The sequence below is a fragment of the Oryctolagus cuniculus genome, chromosome 5 (genome assembly GCF_964237555.1).
Source record: "Oryctolagus cuniculus chromosome 5, mOryCun1.1, whole genome shotgun sequence".
In the NCBI taxonomy this organism is placed as follows: Eukaryota; Metazoa; Chordata; class Mammalia; order Lagomorpha; family Leporidae; genus Oryctolagus; species Oryctolagus cuniculus.
In genome coordinates this window covers 48788277-48805202 of record NC_091436.1, presented here as the reverse complement: position 1 = coordinate 48805202, position 16926 = coordinate 48788277, and the positions used below count along the sequence as shown (strand labels likewise).

At 40.6% G+C, this 16926-nt stretch overlaps 1 pseudogene; it reads left to right on the top strand.

Annotated features, from left to right (window-relative positions):
* Positions 1-9997: 9997 nt before the first annotated feature.
* Positions 9998-12237, top strand: LOC100343146 (F-actin-capping protein subunit alpha-1 pseudogene; annotated as a pseudogene).
* The last annotated feature ends 4689 nt before the right edge of the window (positions 12238-16926 follow it).

Sequence of the window (16926 nt, the reverse complement as noted above, 5' to 3'; positions counted from 1 at the left end):
CTTAATATGCCCATATTCCATACTGGAGTGCCAGTTCAAATACCAGTTCCTCTACTTCCAAACCAGTTTCCTGCTAATGCATCCTGACACACAGAAAATGATGGCTCAGTAATTGGGTCCTTCCACCTACATGGGAGATGTGTATGGAATTCCAGACTCTTAGATTCACCCTGCAGCCCGGGCTTTTTCAGGCATTTAGGGAGTGAACCAGGGCACAGAAGATTGTTTGCCTTCTCTCCCTCTCTTGCTCTGCCTTCAAGTAAAGAAAATAAATATCTAAGAATAACAACAAAGCAAAAGAATTGATATCAGGAAATAAAATTTGTGTTAAAAAAAGAGAAGATCCTCATATTTTACATATGGCTTGGGTCTTATTTTTATTTGCATGAAAGAAATATTATAAATAAATAATATGCTGATGGGGCCAGCACTGTGGCGCAACAGGTTAAACCCCTGGCCTGAAGCACCGGCATCCCATATGGGCGCCAGTTCTAGTCCCAGACGCTTCTCTTCTGATTCAGCTCTCTGCTATGGCCTGGGAAAGCAGTAGAAGATGGCACAAGTTCTTGGGACCCTGCACCCGTGTGGGAGACCCAGAAGAAGCTCCTAGTTCCTGGCTTCGGATTGGTGCAGCTCCGGCCATTGAGGCCAATTGGAGAATGAACCAGCAAATGGAAGACTTTTCTCTCTGTCTCTACCTCTCTCTGTAACTCTTTCAAATACATAAAATAAATCTTTTTTAAAAAATTAAAAAATAAATACTGATGTAAAGAAGATCAAACTTACATTTAATAACTGAAATCATACAATATGATAAACCAGAAAATGGCATTTCTCCCACAGAATAGAAAAGATACTCCTTCCATTTCTAATAGCTAGGATGATTCTTGCAGCTCTATTACTCTGCCTCCCTTCCAATAGATGCTACTTTGGGAGAAACAGGCCAGGAAACAGAATCCCAAAGAAGTCTGAGTGATACAAGATAAACTGAGTGGTCCAAAAACAAAAATTAAATTACTAGATCCTACTGTTTTAAGCTGAATGGGGTTAAAATTAGTTTATAAACATTTTGACTGCCCAGGAAACATAAAAGAAGCTGCTTTTTCTTTGCACATTCGGATTGTAGCAAATCTGTTAGTAATCTCATAGAAATTTAGCTTCAGAAGGGAAGATTTTATCCACAAGAAAAGTTAGGTACAGAGAGTTTAAATGTCTTTGCCGAGGTCAAAGCTGAAAATAGAATGGCAATTTCAACTACACTTGACAGTAGAAAGTTGATCCACGGGGCCAGCACTATGGCATAGCAGATAAAGCTGCTGTCTGCAATGCCATCATCCCATATGGGTGGCCAGTTCTTGTTCTGGATGCTCACTTTCAATCCAACTCACTGCTAATGTGACTGGGAATGGTGTTTGGTCCCCTGTACCAACATAGGAGACCCAGATGAAGCTGCTGGCTCCTGCTTCAGTCTGGCCCTGCTCTTGGAGACCAACTGGGGAATGAACCAGCAAATGGAAGACTTCTCTCTGCCTCTGCTTCTCCTTCACTGTAACTCTGCCTTCCAAACAAATAAGTAAATCTTTTAAAAGAAAGAAAGAGAGAGAGAAAGTGAGGAAGAGAGGGAAGGAAGGAAGGAAGGAAGGAAGGAAGGAAGGAAGGAAGGGAGGGAGGGAGGGAGGGAGGGAGGAAGGAAGAAGAAAGAAAGAAAGAAAGAAAGAAAGAAAGAAAGAAAGAAAGAAAGAAAGAAAGAAAGAAAGAAAGAAAGAAAGAAAGAAAGAAGAAAGAAAGAAAGAAAGAAAGAAAGAAAGAAAGAAAGAAAGAAAGAAAGAAAGAAAGAAAGAAAGAAAGAAAAAGGAAGGAAGGAAGGAAGGAAGGAAGGAAGGAAGGAAGGAAGGAAGGAAGGAAGGAAGGGAGGGAGGAAGGAAGTTGGTCCTCTTTGCCAAAATGCAAGCATCTTAATTTATCAGGTAGGGCTCTATTCCTTACATTCTGACTCTCTAATCACATTCTCTCTTTTCCAGTCCTCCTTGCAGTTAGTAACATCATTCTTTATTCTCTACAGGATCATGTGTCTGAAGTTTATTAAAAATACAGTTAGCTTAAACTGAGCTTACAGTTACAATAGCTAAAAACTTTCCTGTTGTTTTACAGCAACTCATCTATAAAAGCAAGTCAAAGAGGAGCAACACTCCCTTATAGATTTTGAACAGATGTCCTTAACAAGAATGGAATGGATAAGGATACTTTATGAAGTTTGGGGAAGGGGCAGGGGTTTGGCACAGGGGTTAAGATGTCCACATCCCTTATCACCATGCCTTAATCAAGTCACAGCTCCTCAACTTCCAAGTTAGCTTCCTGATATTGTGCACCTAGGAGGCAGCAGATGCTGGGTTAACTATTTGGGTTCCTGCTTTGGATCTGGCCTCCTGTTTTTGGCCTGGTCCAGCCCAAGCTACTGTGTGTATTTGTAAGTAAACTGTGGATGAAAGATCTCTCTGCCTGTCTGTCTCTCTCCCTCTCTATTTCCCTCTCTCCTTTTTAAATAATATAAAAATGATTTAATTAAAAATTAAAACAAAAAGTTGATATAAAAATAGAATTAAAGTTTATTTGGCAGCAAAAATTTAATTTTTTCAGAACTTTCTCATAATATGCATTTTCCATGGATATTTTAAGTACTCACAGACAGGAAAAAATTCAAAACAACAGTCTTTCTCAGAGAGCTCTAATAATATTGATATAGTTGCCCCAATAAAACTTTGGAAAAATATAAGTGGGGAATATATCAGCTGACATGATAATATTCTCAACAAGAATGACCAATAAGGCTTTTGATAACTGCTTGAAATAGAAAGGTGGCTGTTAGATGTGTGAGGATGCTGAATGGGAGGCATTCTACTCTACCTATCACCTGAATTCCTTTTACAGTCTGAGGTGCTGCTGAGCACCAAAGATCCAGTTATTTCAATGAAAACCTTTTCTATTTTATAGTAATGAATTTGATTCCTATTCCATGCAGGCCTTCCATAAAACCATGAGGCTTTGTTTTAATACTTTGTAATTTATAACTTTCCTTTGGATATATTCTTTCCTGTCAGTCTCATAATACTCCTAGTGAAAGATGATACAGATGAGAAACTGTGGTTACAAGAATTAAAGTGATTTCTGCAAGGTCACATTACTGGAACACAAGGAGCTGGGATTCAAAACCAAATCTTCCAACTGCAAATCCCTTTCCACTCCAATTCCTTCCTGAATTTATCTGATTTACAACAGGGCAATGACTCTCGAACCTTAACTCTGCCCTAGTAAATTGCTCATATTTTTCTTTATCATCAGAAAGTAGTTTGTCAAGAATCACTGTCAAACATTCTTAATCTGGTGAACTGTAATGCCCTTCTAAATTTAACTCTGTACCAAATTATGCCCAGAGAATCCATGGCCTGCAGGCCCAAAATTCTGAAATTTTCTTAATGGCTGACAGACCTCTTGGATCCATCACACTTAGTCACATCAATCATATCACCTCGAAGAACTCATTGTAAAGAAAATATTGTTACCTGATTGATATGAACAGATGTGGCATGGGACAATTACATTTCAGGTTAGGACCCCAAGGAGAAAAACACTGGATGCTCTATGAGGTTCACCAACCAGAGACTCCATTGCTAATATGATTTAGAGATGCTGTTTTCCCAAGTGGGAGATAGGAGAAATACAATATATCCAGATGGCATAATGTGTTTATCCACCATATGTGGGCAGAAAATTTGCTCTGAGTATCTGAGGTCTAATATTTCCCATTGCATTCCAGAGCCAAGTCCAACCTTGCAATTCTAATCCACAGGGGAAAAAAATAGTCTGTCTCAGGAAATAAATGATTATGAAAATATAAATGGGAGCATTTCTACATAATTCAATACATTAAGACAAATAAGAATTTTAATAGATTAGAAACATAGATGACACTTTATTGAGAACATTTTTAAAAGTATTTTAAATGATGAATTTTTTTAAAAACAAAGTTTGACACAATGATGCATTTGCAGTAAGACTGATACACACAGGGATTTCTTCCTTTTTTTGTTTCTTATTTTCGATTTTAAAAAATTGTTTAGCTCTCATGTATAAGAGAGAACATGCAGTATTTACTTTCTTTGGCTTCTTTCACCCAAATTGATGCCCTCCAATTCCAATCATTTTGATGCAAATGATAGAATTTTATTCTTTTTTATAGCTGAATGCTATTCCATATTTTATAGCTGAATAATATCACATTTTCTTTACTCATTCATCTGATGATGGACAACTAGGTTAATTCCATATTATGGCTAATGTGAACAGTGCTGGTATAAACATGATGCTGTAGATATCTCTTTGATAGAGTACGTTCATGTCATTTGGGTATATACCCAGTAGTGAGATTGCAGGATCATATGGCAAGTCTACTTTCAGTTTTTAGAGAAATCTACATACTGTGCTAATTTACATTCCCACCAACAATTCCCCTTTCTCTACATCCTCACAAGCATTTGTTGCTCTCTCTTTTGATAAGGGTGAGATGATATCTCATTCTTGATTCAATTTGCATTTCCATGATGCCTATTGATATACAGCATTTTTTCATATATTTGTTGTCCAAGATGGTGAAGTTTTAATGTAATTATACTGTTACCAAACGTGGTGACCATTCCTTTCAAAGTATTCTTTTTATTCCCATTTTTTCTATTATGTGATGAGATATATAACATTTTTTTATTTAAGTAGCTTAGTGGAGACAATAATAATTTATATAACCAATCCAGTCCCTTTAAATTACATCTTTATTTTTGCTTTACTTTTTTTAACTTTTATTTAATAAATATAAATTTCCAAAGTACAGCTTATGGATTACAGTGGCTTTCCCCCCCATAACTTCCCTTCCACCTGCAACCCTCCCATCTCCTGCTCCCTCTCCCATTCCATTCACATCAAGATTCATTTTCAATTCTCTTCATATACAGAAGATCAATTTAGTACATACTAAGTAAAGATTTCAACAGTTTGCACCCACACAGATACATAAAGTGTAAAATACTGTTTGAGTACTAGTTATAGCATTAATTCACATTGTATAACACATTAAGGACAGAGATCCTACATGGGGAGTAAGTGCACAGTGACTCCTGTTGTTGACTTAACAAATTGACACTCTTGTTTATGGCATCAGAAATCACCCTAGGCTCTTGTAATGAGTTGCCAAGGCTATGGAAGCCTTTTGAGTTCGCTGGCTCTGATCTTATTTAGACAAGGTCATAGTCAAAGTGGAAGTTCTCTCCTCCCTTCAGAGAAAGGTATCTCCTTCTTTCCACTGGGATCTCATTTGCGGAGATCTTTCATTTAGGTGTGTTTTGTTTTGTTTTGTTTTGTTTTTGCCAGAGTGTCTTGGCTTTCCATGCCTAAAATACTCTTATGGGCTTGTCAGCCAGATCCTATCTCTAAAATGTTTTATCTCTCTTCCTCTTTTTCTTTTTTCCCCAATTATTTTAGTGCCTACTTCTATCTCTATTTCATATGTTTCAAGTAAATAAAAATTAGTTAATTTTTTAAAATATTTAAATGTTACTGTCAGTGTCACCTGAAACACTGTGGCAGAGAGACTCTGGAAACAGAGAACTCCACTGAGCTGTCACTGAATGGCCTTGGCCATGAGTCTGAATTCCTGTGCCTAAGGTTTCTTATCTTTATACTTGCAATAATCACTATTATCAACCCATGGGGTCATTTGTGGGAATTAAGTTAGATGATGTTATAGCATTTGATGTATTTAGAAGTAGCAATACATATCAGTATGTTAGTTTCTTTTCCTCATTAGTAGAGGAGGCATTGACAGTTTAATTATTTTTGTGAAACTAAAATTTTATCTACCAATTTTATATCTTGTTTCTATCCACTCATATCCAACAAAGGAGATCAAGAAAACTGCAAATCTCTTCTGCTCTTTCCTTTCTCTTATTTAAGTGCATATTTTGAAGCATTTGGCACACTGTTATGTCATATGAGAACTAAAGAAAAACAAAGCTATTTTTAAAAAGTTATTTATTATTTGAAAAATAGAGTTACAGAGAGAGAGAGAGAGAGAGAAAGAGGTCTTCCATCTGCTGGTTCACTCCCCAGATGGCCACAATGGCCGGGGCTGTGCGGATCTGCAGCCAGGAGCCAGGAGTTTCTTCGGGTCTCCCATGTGGCTTCAGGGGTGCAAGAACTTGGACCTTCTTCTGCTGCTTTCCCAGGCCATAGCAGAGAGCTGGATTGAAAGAGGAGCAGCCGGGACTTGAACCAGCACCCAGATGGGATGCCAGCACTGCAGGCAGTGGTTTTATATACTAAGCCACAGCGCTGGCCCAAAATAAAGCTATTTTAAAGGTAAGTGAATAATGGGGAAGGTGTAAGGAGGCATTATAATTGGGAGACAAAACATTGTTTATGGCATCCCAGACCTTTCACCATAACCCCACCCAAGTACTCAAACTCCTGGCCTCTGTTCCTAAGACACACCTATGTTAGTCACATGGGAAGGCTTCCCACTCACTTTCCATTTTCCAACTTTCTTTCACCTGTGCTACTGTTCGTTCTATTGTCTTTGATATATCTTTCCCTTTCCTACCCATCAAAGTTCCGCTCACCCTTCAAGAATCATCTCTAGTTACCTCCTCTGGGAAGTTCTCCCAATTCTGCTAGATGAGGTTAATTACTGCCTCTCTCCGGTTCCACAGCCTATTTGTAACATATGCAATCCCAGTGTTTACTTGAATCTCTCCTACTAAACTCTTTGAAGATGGGATCTTGTCTTACTGAGTTATTTATTCCCAGTAAATTTGCATAGAATAGACAATTTAAAACACAAAGATCTATACAGTAATCCTCTTTAACAATCAAATAGTTCATTAATTGTATTTTAAATGATATTTCATGGATGTGGGGAGGAGCTTAAGGCATTTCTTTTAACTTGCCTGCACAGCAACCAATCTATAAGACTCACTCAGGGGGCCGGGGCTGTGGCATGGTGGACTAAGCCTCTGCCTGTGGCACCGGCATCCCATATGGGCACCAGTTCATGTCCTGACTGCTCCTCTTCTGATCCAGCTCTCTGCTATGCCTGGAAACGCAGAAGAAGATGGGCCCCTGCATCCATGTGGGACACCCAAAAGCAGTTCCTGGTTCCTGGCTTCAGATCAGCCCAGCTCCAACTATTGCAGTCATTTGGGGAGTGAACCAGTGGCTGGAAGACCTTTCTCTGTGTCTCTGCCTCTCTCTGGCTGAGCACTACATCTCGAATAAATTAATAAAATGTTTTCAAAAAAATAATTCAGATAGTCACAGTTACTAACAAGAAGCATAAGGTTTGGAGAAAACACTAAAATGGGAAACTGTAAATCTGGTTCTCTCTGAACTTTTGCCACTCATTAGCTGAATCATCTTGAGAAAACTGTCTTCTTTTTTTAATATTTTATTTATTTGAGAGGTAGTGAGAGGTAGAGTTACAGCAGAGAGGGAGAGACAAAAAGAGAGATCTTCCATCTGCTGGTTCACTCCCCAAATGACCACAACATCCAGAGCAGGGCTGATCCAAAGCCAGGAGCCAAAAACTTCCTCCAGGTCTCCCACTTCAAAACAGGGACCCAAGCACGTGGGCCAACTTCCACTGCTTTTCCTAGGCCATAGAAAAGAGCTGGATTGGAAGAGAAGCGCTGGGACATGAACCAGCACCCATATTGGATGCTGGCACCACAGGTAGAGGCTTAACTTACTATGCCACAGAATATGTTTCATAAGTGTATTACATAGGAAAATTTGAATTTAAATTACTTCCTTACTAAGGAGAATCACTGAAGAAAATAACTCCAAGTTTTCTAGAATGATTGGCTATGAAGAAACAGTATTAGTGAGACAGGAAATATTAAAAGACTAGATTTGATAGAGAAGTCTTTGAATTGGGCCCAAGAACATAAAAGCTTCTGTCCATCCATGCCAACAGCTCTTTGTCTCTCTCTTTTTTTTTAAGATTTTATTTTATTTACTAGAGAGGTAGAGTTACAGACAGAGGGAGGGAGAGACAGAGAGAAAGGTCTTCCATCCACTGATTCACTCTCAAAATGGCCTCAACAGTTGGAGCTGAGCCTATCTGAAGCCAGGAGACAGGAGCTTCTTCTAGGTCTCCCACATGGGTGTAGGGGCGCAAGCAGTTGGGCCAGCTTCCACTGCTTTCCCAGGCCATACGCTGAGAGCTGGATCAGAAGAGGAGCAGCTGGGATATGAACTAGTGCCCATATGGGATGCAGGTACCACAGGTGGAGGCTTAGCCTACTAAGCCCCAGCACCAGCCCCGCCAACATCTCCAAAGAGCCCCTCTTTGTGAGAGGCTTTGCATCTATAGTATAATGATTCTGCCATTCTAGATGTCATCTCAACTTCAACCCCTACATACAGTTCTCACTCTTTTCTCCCTCCTTGTACAGTATCAAGCTGTTTCTTGCTTCCTCAGTCTACATGCCTGGTGTTGTCGTGTTGATTGCCCTTTGTTCATAGTTCATTCATGGATTGCATCCAGTTCTGTCCAGTCTATATATAGCCTTGAATTGTGTATGACCAGAACAAGCAAAGGACTAGATTCCCTAATCACCAGGAAGACAATATATTTTATTTTATTTTATTTTATTTTTTCAAAGAAACCTTTTATTTAAGGAATACAAACTTCATGCATTTCATAAGTACAACTTTAGGAATACAGGGATTCCTTGCATGCACACTTACACCCCTCTTCTTCCTCCCTCTCCTATTCCCAGGGAAGACAATATATTTACTTTATACTCTGAAGTCTCAGATCTTTAGAACATCTTGGATCTCTAAGACAGTGGTTCTCAAATAGGGGCAATTTTGTTCACCTGGGAACACTTAGCAATGTCTGGAAATGTGTGTTATAGCTGGGAAAAGCATGTTACCAGTGTCTGATAGGTAGTGCTCAGGGATGTTGCTAAACCTCTTGCTATGCACAGCACTGCCCCAGCAACAGAGAATTATCTAGTCTTGAATGCCAATATTACTAAGGTTGAGAAATTCTCCTCTAGGACACTAAGCATGTTAGCTTTTCTCACTTCAAAACCCTGAAAATTGACACATCCCTTCACTGGGATTGTGAACTCATCTCTTCCAGATAATAAGACATCTGTTCTATTAATAAAGGGCTCATGAGTTTCATGCTTGGTCTACTTCCAGTCTGGTCTTGCAGCTGATCTCCATGGTCTGAGCCCTCCCTCTAGTGGTAAGCATCGCTAATGCAGTTGTAATGACAGAATTCCCTATTCACAGACATAAATAGGATGGTGATACTAGAACTGCAGTACTGTGTTCAACGGGTTATTCCCCATCTCAACTTCCAAGATGAAAAATCTGTTAGAAAAATGATTAAAAAATACTTTAAACACATAAGGACAGCTTGAAATAAATTTTATTTATCCAGTTCCAGCATAAAATTATGCATTTTAAATTTTAGTTATTTTCATCTACTTGAAAGGCAGAGTGACATGGAAAGACAGAGATCATCCATCCACTGTTTCACTGCCCAAATGCCCACAACAGCCAGATCTGGGGCAGGCTGAAGCCAGAAACCTGTAAGCCCATTCAGGTCTCCGATGTGTGGGTGGTAGGGCCCCAGGCAATTGAGCTATCTGCTACCTCCCAGGATGCATTGGCAGGAAGCCAGATTGGAAGCAGAGATGTTAGAACTTGAAGGCACTCTCATATGGAATATAGGTGATCCAAGGTTAACCTGCTGCATTACAAAATCTGCCTTAAACCACACATTTTTCATGAAGATAGAAATGAATACCTACCTTCTATGAAGCTTAACACATCTGTGTCATTTCAGCATTTCAGAAACCACAACTCAGGGGCCCTCTCAGGGGCACACTAGGTTAACCCTCCGCCTGCGGCACTGGCATCCCTATGGGCACCGGATTCTAGCCCAGCTATCTTCTGTGGCCTGGGAAAGCAGTAGAAGATGGCCCAGGTGCTTGGGCCCCTGCACCCACATGGGAGATCAGGAAGAAGCTCCTGGCTCCTGGCTCCTGGCTTCAGATTGGTGCAGCTCTGGCTGTTGTGGCCATTTGGGGAGTGAACCAACAGAAGGAAGACCTTTCTCTCTGTCTCTCTCTCTCTCACTATCGGTAACTCTACCTATCAAATAAATAAATAAAAATCTTTAAAAAAAAAAAAAAGACGCCACAACTGAGATTCAATGCATAAACTCAGCACACACGTTTATTAGCTCTGTGATCTTTGGCAAGTAATTTCTCAGTGTATCCATGCCTCAATTTGTTGAAAAAAAAAAAAAGTTCCTCCCTCTGTATAATAGCAGCTTCCTAGAGTTAAGTGAGAAGCTAGGTCAATTGTTGTGCATGAATCACTAAGAACGTTTTTTGGAATTCAGTAAGTAGCCAACTTGAGTGTTAAGTTATCTGGATGTACTAGGCTCTAGCTCTAATGATAGACAGCATGTGTCACCTTACTTCTCATTAAGTTGGAAAAATAAGAAATAGGCAGTGCCTCTCCTCTTGCCTGCTCAGAAAGCACCCCAAGCTGCTACAGCACAAAGCTACCCCGGGGTGATAGCCAAATATTCCTATAAGAAAACTTCACAATCTTTTGCTCCACCTAGAAGATGGAATCAAAATTATTCACAGGTGTCAGGTGTTTGACACAGTGGCTAAGTCACTGCACCTTGGAAGACCACATCTCATACCAAAGTACCTGGTTCAACTCCTGGCTCCCCTATTCCTGATCTAGCTTCTTGCTAATGCACTCTCTGGGAAGCAGTGGAAGATAGCTCAAATACTTGGGTCCCTGACATTCACATTAGAGACTCAGATGAGATTTTGAGCTCTTGGCTTTACAGGTATTTTGAGCTCTTGGGTATTGCAGGTATTTGGGGAGTGAATCACTAGATAGAAGATTCTCTCTCTCTCTCTCTCTCTCTCTCTGTGTGTGTGTGTGTGTGTGTGCCTTTCAAATAAAATGAAAATAAAATTTAGAGCAGCCCAAGATGACTGACTTCATATATTATGTATCTGATGGGCTAAATTCATCACTCATGCATCCCTAAAGGAATTCAATGAAGCACTCAGTAACATCCAACCACTGCTTAATAATGCTAATCTCCTCAGAGAAGAGGCAACACATGCATTTCCCCAGTAAAACATGGATCAGTTCATACCTGTGAAGACGGAAGGATATGAAGATCAGGTCTAATTACATAGCATGGTAACCTGGTAAATAGCAGATTTTTAGATACAGAAAGAAACAAATGACTCCCAGCCAGTGGAAGGGGGTGGGGGTTTGAATTTTTTTTTTTTTTTTTTTTTTGACAGGCAGAGTGGACAGTGTGAGAGACAGAGAGAAAGGTCTTCCTTTGCCATTGGTTCACCCTCCAATGGCTACCGCCGCAGCCGCAGCACCGCAGCGCACCACGCTGATCCGATGGCAGGAGCCAGGTGCTTCTCCTGGTCTCTCATGGGGTGCAGGGCCCAAGCACTTGGGCCATCCTCCACTGCACTCCCTGGCCACAGCAGAGAGCTGGCCTGGAAGAGGGGCAACCAGGACAGAATCCGGCGCCCCAACCGGGACCAGAACCCGGTGTGCCAGCGCCGCAAGGCGGAGGATTAACCTAGTGAGCCATAGCGCCGGCCGGGGTTTGAATTTTAAAGAGTCCTGTGACAGTGCTTTAAGAGCCCATGTAAAAGATCATCATTGCAATAGCTTCTGTATTGCTTATGCTAAAACTATAGGTCAGCAACAGACTACTAATGCATGTGTTGAGAGTCATCAGTTTCAGCCTAAAACTGCTGGAATGGTCATTGGAAATCTCGGTGGATATTTACTATCACACCACCTACACCCTAAGTTTGTGGAGTGTTTAAGATTCAGGTTCACTATTATGAAGATGGCAACATTTAGTTGGTTAGTTGTAAAGATGTACAAGATTCAATAATTATGTAAAATGAAGTCCAAACTGCCAAGGAATTTATTAAAATCAAACAGAATGCAGAAAATGAGTATCAGATAGCAATTGTTGAAAACTATCAAATTATGTTCAACATCACATTGAAGGCTTTACATGAGCAACTTCCAGTTACCTGAACCAAAGTCCACTGTAATGAGACACTCAGCTAAAAGATTGGCAAAGAAATGCAGTATGCTTAAAGGCTGACTAGGTTCTTCAATACATAGCAAGTAAAGGATTCAATGTGTGGTCAAAAATAAGCGATTTATAAACAAGAGTGATATTTTGCTAGGGCTTTCAAAGTAAATAGTTTTTGAAGTACTGTTGAACCTACAGCATTGCCTTGATTTCTTTTGTGCTCTCTGCCTTTTAATTTTCTGTTATCACAATATCTACTTGTAAATCTCATTTTTGCTATGTTTCGTGTTGGAGAGAATTTATCATGGGGTCATTTTACTGTTTGGAAAATGTTCTTAGCCATGAAGCCCTATTTCTGATTTAGACAGATAATACATTCTGTACTTTTTTACCTCTGTCCTTCAAAGCACTCTGGTACTTTAATGGTTTTTACTGATATATCAATAGCTATAGAGGTTATGCTACAAATGGGAGACACATTCATCCTCCTCCTTCTACTGCTTTGATCATTATAACATCTCATAATGGTAGTTTTCAAAAGTTTGGATTTAGGTTTTTCAGGCCCGTTTTGAAGGACAAAGGAGGTTTTTCTGGAAATTCCATTATAGCTAGCTTCTCTGGGGAATTTTTTTTAATCCAAAGACTTGAACCACATTCCCTGCATTGCAGGAGTCTGTGGTTACTACCGTTCTTTTTCTCTGCCATGTTTGTGTCTCTCATTCATGATAAATGAGGAGTACTAATAAGGAAGAGTTTGTAAAGCAGAAGTAGTTTACTGGGAGAAAAAAAGTAGAGAGTAAATAAGAGGGACAAATAAAATAAAACAGAAAAACAAAACAAAACAAAACAAAAGTGAGATAAAGCTCCTGAGTCTGTGGAGAGAGGGCCCTGAAGATGGGAGCCATTGAGAGCTGATTGCCTAGGGGTATTTATAGACTCTAAAAGGGCAAGTCCCTGAGATTAGTTCAGAAGAGAGATGGTCTTGATTGGTTAATTGGGTGAATGTTCCAATCAAGACTCAACAGACAACAGAAAACGCATGAAAATTTTCCCCAAGACACACAAAATTCTCATTACCTAGATCAGATACAACAGGACAGAAAACTGTGACTATAAGGACCAGCACATGACATCAATATGTTTCACAGAAGCCGGTTGCTTTACTTCCCAGGTTCTCTGAGACTCATCTTCAGGTGATGAAGAGGCGACCCAAAGCCCCAGTCTACCAAGTCGGGAGTCTCTATCACTGGCGCAGGAACATGTTGGCTGTTTTCCTCTGCCCTCACTGTCTCCTCTTCATCTAGTACCATTGTAATACAAGCATCTGCATCTGCATTTTTAGATTTTTACCCATTTATTTTTATTTTCAAATTCAAGAACTGTTGGTCTACTATGGATATAACAGAGTATAAAACTTGAAAATGCAGATGTTGAAGGAATGGTAGTGTCTTGTGCTTTAATACTTTGTGACAGGATTGTTTCATGAGCAAATTAATCAACTATGTAAATCACAAATATGAAAAATGAATGAAAGTGGAAAGGATAACTTCCAGTCAGTATCTTTCTATTGTGACCTATTATTTAAGGGAATACTAGTAATTTCTTCTAAATAGGATGTACTATTTGTTTCAAATCACTTTTCTTCAATCCTGCATGCCAAGAACTCAAATGAAACTGTGATATAACAACCCTTCCCAGGCATCTTGTCAGGTATGTATTTGATCCCGGAACACATAGTTCACATAAATATGATATGACAATTGATAATGGAGGATTCATTTACATTGTTTAAACTTCTGTAACAAGGCCTTAAGGGAAGGTCGATTCTTTAAGAAACCAAGTAGCAGGGCTGGCGCAGTGGAGTAGCGGATAAAGCCAGGAGCCAGGAGTTTCTTCCAGGTCTCCCACACGGGGGCAGGGGCCTGCAGTGCTGGCATCCCATATGGGCACCAGCTAGAGTCCCGGCTGCTCCACTTCCAATCTAGCTCTCTGCTATGGCCTTGGAAAGCAGTAGAAGATGGCCCAAGTCCTCGTTCCCCTGCACCCACATGGGAGACCCAGAAGAAGCTCCTGGCTCCTGGCTTTGGAGCGGCACAGCTCTGGCCGTTGTAGCCATCTGGGGAGTGAACCAGTGGATGGAAGACCTCTCTCTTTCTTTCTGCCTCTCCTCTCTGTGTGTAACTCTGACTTTCAAGTAAATAAATAAATCTTAAAAAAAAAAAAAAAAGAAACCAAGTAGTGCCTTCCTGTCTCTAAATACATACAAATACATAAAAAAATTGTTTTTTTTTCTTTTTTTAAGATTTATTTATTTATTTAAAAGGCAGAGTTACAGAAAGGCAGAGGAAGAGAGAGAGAGAGAGAGGTCTTCCATCCCCTGGTTCACTCCCCAGATGGATGCAATGGCCAGAGCTGAGCTGATCTGAAGCTAGGAGCCAGGAGCTTCTTCCAAGTCTCCCACATGGATGCAGGGGCCAAGGACTTAGGCCATCTTCTATTGCTTTCCCAGGCCATAGCAGAGAGCTGAATCAGAAGTGGAGCAAAACAAAAAAATAAAAATTTAAAAATGGGGCCAGCGCTGTGGCTCACTTGGTTAATCCTCTGCCTGCAGCACCGGTATCCCATATGGGCACCGGGTTCTAGCCCCGGTTGCTCCTCTTTCAGTCCAGCTCTTTGCTGTGACCCGGGAAGGCAGTGGAGGATAGCCCAAGTGCTTGGGCCTTGCACCCGCAGGGGAGACCAGGAAGAAGCACCTGGCTCCTGGCTTCAGATTGGTGCAGCACTGACAGTGCAGCCATTTTGGGGAGTGAACCAACAGAAGGAAGACCTTTATCTTTGTCTCTCTCTCTGTCTATAACTCTACCTGTCAAATAAATAAATAAAAGAAGTGGGGCAGCTGGGATTCAAACCCCCTATGCCACAGCGCCGGCCCCTAAGTATTGTTTTTACTCAGAAATATAGTCAAACAAGAGCTAGTTCCTAAGAGGCCATTGCATTTTTTTGTTATTCATACTATTTTCTGTATCAGGAAGTCCAATACCTATTTTGTTCTTAAAAATAGAAAAAGAAAAAAGAAACAGGGGGCTAGCTCTGTGGCATAGTGAGTAAAGCTGCCACCTACAGTGTCGGCATCCCATATGGGCACCGGTATGAGTCCCAGCTGCCCCACTTCCATTCCAGCTCTCTACTATGGCCTGTGAAACAGTAGAAGATGACCCAACTCCTTGGGCCCCTGCACCCGTGTGGGAGACCTGGAAGAAACTCCTGGTTCCTGGCTTCAAATCAACTCAGCTCTGAATGTTGTGACCATTTAAGAAGTGAACCAGCTAATGGAAGACCTCTCTCTGTCTCGCCTCTTCCTCTGCCTCTCTGTAAATCTACCTTTTAAATAATTAATCTTTAAAAAAATTAAGAAAATTTTCCATAAATGAATTTGTAGAAAATAAACTGGATATATCAAATACATAAAGCTTTTTTTTAACTTTTATTTAATGAATATAAATTTCCAAAGTACAGCTTATGGATTACAATGGCTTCCCCCCCATAACGTCCCTCCCACCCGCAACCCTCCCCTTTCCCACTCCCTCTCCCCTTCCATTCACATCAAGATTCATTTTCGATTCTCTTTATATACAGAAGATCAGTTTAGCATACATTAAGTAAAGATTTCAACAGTTTGCACCCACACAGAAACATAAAGTGAAAAATACTGTTTGAGTACTAGTTATAGCATTAAATCTCAATGTACAGCACACTAAGGACAGAGATCCTACATGAGGAGTAAGTGCACAGTGACTCCTGTTGTTGACCTAACAAATTGACACTCTTGTTGATGGCATCAGTAATCACCCTAGGCTCTTGTCATGAGCTGCCAAGGCTATGGAAGTCCCCTGAGTTCACCGACTCTGATCATATTTAGACAAGGCCATGGTCAAAGTGGAAGTTCTCTCCTCCCTTCAGAGAAAGGTACCTCCTTCTTTGATGACCCGTTCATAAAGCTTTTATTTATATATATTTAAGCAATAATAGGACATAGTATTTCTGAAAAGTGCAGAAAAATATTTTGTAAATTATTTTTTTAAGGGACAGATTTATTGTTGGGTGGGGGAAGCCTGAGAGGCCAGGGGCAGAGGGCAAGAGAGTAAGAGAGGGATCAGGAGAGAGAGCACATGTGCTAGATCAGGTCCTGTTATACCTTTGCCAGAGGGCAGGGAAGTAGGAGCAGCAAATCCCATTAGGGTGGGGTGGAGTTGACACCTGTGGTTGGGCCAGGGCTCTTAGGACCAAAACTTACTGTGCAAGGTGCCCATGGGGGCCAGAGCCTAAGATGGTGTCCAGGGCATAGATGGTGCCACAGATAAGACCATTTTACTAACACCCCCCCTTTTATATAAAGTAAGTGTTATATGGGATTGTATCAGCCCCAAAAGTCCAGGAGGGGTGGAGGGACGATGATCTCTCTTTAGAGCTAATTCCTGCTGACTTGGAGCAATGAGTTACTCTCTGCTGTCATGGAGCAATGTCTCAAGCTGCTGTTTCCTAAGTGGGGAGCCCAGCATATCCCTGTAGTAGCATTTGGTTGACTGCCTGCTTTAGTTCATTTCATTATCACCTCCTGTAAACACTTAAACAGACAAGATAGCATAAAAGCCAGGGTGAGAATAGCAGCCAGTGGTCCTAAGAGTGGCATTAACCAAGTAATGAGAGGATTTCATAGAGGAGAGGAAATGAGGGGGGTCTCTGGACCCTTG